Raw genomic sequence first — 5108 nt, forward strand, 5'->3', positions numbered from 1 at the left:
CAAAAAAAACGCCTTACTATACTATGTCGAAAAAAAATGAGATTTTTCAAACATTTTGTAAAAACGTGCCATATGATGAAATAATGTAAAGGAGGCCGTGAAAAACACTCCAGGAAGGTTTTCTTTGAAAAAAACAATCATCGTGAAGTTTGGCGCAAAAAAAAAGCCTTACTCTACTATGTCGAAAAAAAATGAGATTTTTCAAACATGTTGTAAAAACATGCCATATGATGAAATAATGTAAAGGAGGCCGTGAAAAACACTCCAGAAAGGTTTTCTTTGAAAAAAAATCATCGTGACTTTTGCCGCAAAAAAAAGCCTTACTATACTATGTCGAAAAAAATATGAGAATTTTCAAACATGTTGTAAAAACGTGCCATATGATGAAATAATGTAAAGGAGGCCGTGAAAAACACTCCAGAAAGGTTTTCTTTGAAAAAAAAAATCATCATGAATTTTGGCGCAAAAAAAAAGCCTTACTATACTATGTCGAAAAAAATGAGATCTTTCAAACATGTTGTAAAAATGTGCCATATGATGAAATAATGTAAAGGAGGCCGTGAAAAACACTCCAGAAAGGGTTTTCTTTGAAAAAAAAATCATTGTGAATTTTGGCGCAAAAAAACGCCATAGTATACTATGTCGAAAAAAAAATGTGATTTTTCAAACATGTTGTAAAAATGTGCCATATGATGAAATAATGTAAAGGAGGCTGTGAAAAACACTCCAGAAAGGTTTTCTTTGAAAAAAAATCATCATGACTTTTGCCGCAAAAAAAAAAGCCTTACTATACTATGTCGAAAAAAAATGAGATTTTTCAAACATGTTGTAAAAACATGCCATATGATGAAATAATGTAAAGGAGGCCGTGAAAAACACTCCAGAAAGGTTTTCTTTGAAAAAAAATCATCATGACTTTTGCCGCAAAAAAAAAAGCCTTACTATACTATGTCGAAAAAAATTTGATTTTTCAAACATGTAAAAATGTGCCATATGATGAAATAATGTAAAGGAGGCCATGAAAAACACTCCAGGAAGGTTTTCTTTGAAAAAAAAATCATCGTGAATTTTGCCGCACAAAAAAAGCCTTACTATACTATGTCGAAAAAAATTTGATTTTTCAAACAGTTGTAAAAATGTGCCATATGATGAAATAATGTAAAGGAGGCCGTGAAAAACACTCCAGAAAGGTTTTCTTTGAAAATAAAAACTCATCATGAATTTTGGCGCAAAAAAAATGCCTTACTATACTATGTCGAAAAAAAATGAGATTTTTCAAACATGTTGTAAAAACGTGCCATATGATGAAATAATGTAAAGGAGGCCGTGAAAAACACTCCAGGAAGGTTTTCTTTGAAAAAAAAAATCATTGTGAATTTTGGCGCAAAAAAAACGCCTTACTATACTGTGTCGAAAAAAAATGCAATTTTTCAAACATGTTGTAAAAACGTGCCATATGGTGAAATAATGTAAAGGAGGCCGTGAAAAACACTCCAGAAAGGTTTTCTTTGAAAAAAAAATCATCGTGAATTTTGGCGCAAAAAAAAAAAGGCCTTACTATACTATGTCGAAAAAAATATGAGACTTTTCAAACATGTTGTAAAAACGTGCCATATGATGAAGTGATGTAAAGGAGGCCGTGAAAAACATTCTAGAAAGGTTTTCTTCGAAAAAAAAATTGTGAATTTTGCCGCAAAAAAACACCATAGTATACTATGTCGAAAAAAAAATGAGATTTTTCAACATGCTGTAAAAACGTGCCATATGATGAAATAATATAAAGGAGGCCGTGAAAAACACTCCAGAAAGGTTTTCTTTGAAAAAAAAAATCATCGTGAATTTTGGCACAAAAACAGGAATTCTTCAAGGCGAAGATCGATCAGCTCTACAACAGCATCTACAGCAGCATCTCCATGTGAAAGCCAGCAAACCTCATTTTCCTCCAAGCATCCCGACTCTACGAACTGCTTCGACCAGCGACCTGCAGTGGGACAAAGACGTGTCACCTGAGGCTTAACATGCTTTTGAGAAGCAAACCAAAACTGGCCCAACTGTAGAGGATTTGAAATGCCTAGATAAAAACAAATTAAAGCAAGAAAATGAAATACGATGCACATTGTCATATGTATTTCTTTTTGGTTCATGCATTTAATCTGTTGAAAGCGTACGTTAAAAGGATAGTTTTACCTTAGCTGACATTTAAGTGACACTCTACATTATTATTTGACTCCAAACATTTACTGGACTGATTTAAATATTAAAATCACTCCTTTCTAATCTTCTGCTGTAAGTTCAAACCTGAGGCCTTAAATAGAGAAACACACAAGTATCTGTTTGAAGGAACTTCTGTAGAGTCCTGGTTCCAGAACATGATGATAGAATTATAGACAAACTTTAACAAAAGCTGCCTGAGAGTTTACAGGTTTTTATGTTACATTTCTTCAGTAATTTAATGAGAGTTATCAGCAAAAATCAAGTGTTCATTTGATGAACTTCATTTCCTAAAACATCCAGAATTGGAGCTCATATCGTTGACAGCTGTAAAGTTTCTGTTCCTTCAAAATTCACAACACAATGAACAAATTCCTAAAACACTCTCAATACTGGAAAGTGTTTGTGATGCTGAAGCAGTGACCAGTTTTTCTGTTTCTTCTCTGGAGATGCACAATGAGGGACGTCTGCAGAGACTGAGAAAGAGTCTCACCACATCCTGACATGAGGAAAAAGACTTTATTGAAGACTACAATGAGAAAAACTATCAGACAGCAGAAGCCAAAACCTTACTTTTACTTTCAGGTTTGAGGTTTATTTTTAAAAAAATATTATTAAAAACTAAATTATTTTTTTTTAAAAAGGTATGTATGTATAAAGACTAACTTCTCCATGGACTTTTTCACAAAAAGTTGCGCATGCCTGAATTTTTGCCCTGGATTCTGAAATCAGAGAAAGTGGGTTCTGAAGCTGAAAAAAGTTGAGAAAGACTAACCTGTAAACTTCCTCATATATCGTGAGTTTATTCTTGACAGGCATGGTTGCATGGGCAATGACCTTACTGCTGTACGCATCTACTGCGAAAACGTGCGTCACTCTGAACATGACCAATTTTTCATTCTGGTCGATGTGGATTTTATGTCCCATGTATGCAGCACTGTAGGGGACGGGGTTAAGGTTACGTGCACCCTTTGGGGGAAAAGTAAGTAAAAGTTAGCTAGTAAAATACATGATACCATATACCACAACATTAAAAGCTTGCAAAAGATACTTACACGATTGCGCATTTCGTGATAAGGACAATGCGTTGTTCTCAAAATCCTCCCTATCCGGCGTTCACCAGCAACCACTCCCATCGCAGACAGATACCTGGTCATCATATGTTGACCCTGTCTGATGACTCAGCATAAGTAAGCTGTGACATGTAGGCCTAGTCTTCATGGATTTATATTTCATAAAATATATGTAGTCTAGAAATAAATCAACAGAGGTGGGTAGAGGAGCCAAAAATTGTACTCAAGTAAGAGTATTGTTACTTCAGAATAATATGACTCAAGTAGAAGTAAAAAGTAGTCATCCAAAAATACTTGAGTTAGAGTAAAAAAGTACCTGGTGAAAAAACTACTCAGGTACTGAGCAACTGTTGAGTAACATCTGATTAATTTGTGAAGACATGCATTTAATTAGACAAAAATACAAAATAATAATCTTCAGGTAAATTTGAGTACTTCCAATCAATCAAATATTAGAATAAATAAAAATGAAAAATAAATATTTACAAAATAACAAATTACAGCACAAGAAACACACAATTCCAAATATGACCGGTGAAACACATTCAGGTGGTAGAGCTTATGGCGGAAGTCCCTCTGACAAAATAAAACATTAAATTGGTTTATGCATAGGGGGATAATAATGTGTAGAATCGTGAATGGGTAAAGAAAAGTAAGCAGCTCAGTGCAGCCTAATGGAGAGTATTAAGAGTACGTTCTTCGTCACAAATCTACTCAAGTAAAAGTAAAAAGTATGGAGATGATGTAAAACTATCTTAGAAGCACAATTTATCCAAAAACTTAATAAAGTAAATGTAACGGAGTAAATGTAACTCGTTATACCCACCTCTGTAAATAAAAGAAAACCAAAATAACCTACCTGATTTATTGCCCTGCTGATAGCAACTTCTAATTGTGTGTCGGATACATGTCCCCTCCTGGAAATGTTGTGATGTGCACAAAATCTCCTGACACTCATTTCAGAACATCGCTGCACACCTAATTGTGATAACTTCGTGGAAATGTCCGCGTGCGAGAGGTTCTGAGCAGTAATGTCTCTTATTAAATCTCCATAGAGCTCAAGCGACACCATCTCGTCCAGTCTTCAGACTCCTGCCAACCGAACCTTCTGTTGTGCTAAAGACGTGCTAATCGCGGAAGAGAAGCTAAATTACTGCTTCCGGTTCACCTTGTAATAATACAGATATCCCCGCATTTTTGCGTTTTGGATTAACATAGATTGGATTCTTCGTATTTATCTGGGAATATAAAAATACATAATAGGAAAGCAACACAAAATCCAATTTTATGGCTATATTTTAATGGAAAAGGGCTCTTGTTTGTTTTAAAATCTGCTACATATATTGGAAAAAGAAAAATGCCTGTTTTTTTTTGTTTTCCGATTTGCGTATCAAAATTGGAAATTGAATGAACGGAAGGTACACGGACCTGAAACGAGTGAGCGCTCGTATCTGTGCAGGCTACAACCGAAAACTACAGTTGTAGTTGTCGGCTGAAAAACTACAACTCCCGGCAATAACGTCACTTCCTGTTGATGGGGACGGGAGCCTCTCTGGTATGGGCACATAAGAATCACGTGACAGGTCATGGCCACAACGTGATCAAGCTTATTTCAACGTAAGAAGTCCTCCAAATACCGGTGGTCTGGTTTATAAAGAGTTTTGTTGTGTGCGCTTTATTGTGTATTTTTACAAACCCATCACTGCAACGAAAAAGCACCCTGAGACCTGGTGAATGTGTGAAATGTTAGTGTAACTCCCCAGATTTTATATGCAAAAAGAATTATCGATCTATCTTATCTGGTTTAAAATCTACAGCCAATCA

At 35.1% G+C, this 5108-nt stretch overlaps 1 long non-coding RNA gene across 1 annotated transcript in view; it reads right to left on the reverse strand.

Moving 5' to 3' along the window:
- The window catches only part of LOC129348820 (uncharacterized), a 12468-nt gene extending 8063 nt beyond the window's left edge, over positions 1 to 4405 (reverse strand). The window contains exons 1-3 of the long non-coding RNA XR_008601523.1: positions 4144 to 4405; positions 3267 to 3384; positions 2987 to 3180 (exon numbers count right to left, since the gene is read on the reverse strand). This is a non-coding gene — a long non-coding RNA (uncharacterized LOC129348820). The remainder of the gene's footprint in view (positions 1 to 2986; positions 3181 to 3266; positions 3385 to 4143) is intronic.
- Positions 4406 to 5108: the final 703 nt, after the last annotated feature.

Source organism: Amphiprion ocellaris, chromosome 4 (genome assembly GCF_022539595.1).
Source record: "Amphiprion ocellaris isolate individual 3 ecotype Okinawa chromosome 4, ASM2253959v1, whole genome shotgun sequence".
NCBI lineage: Eukaryota > Metazoa > Chordata > Actinopteri > Pomacentridae > Amphiprion > Amphiprion ocellaris.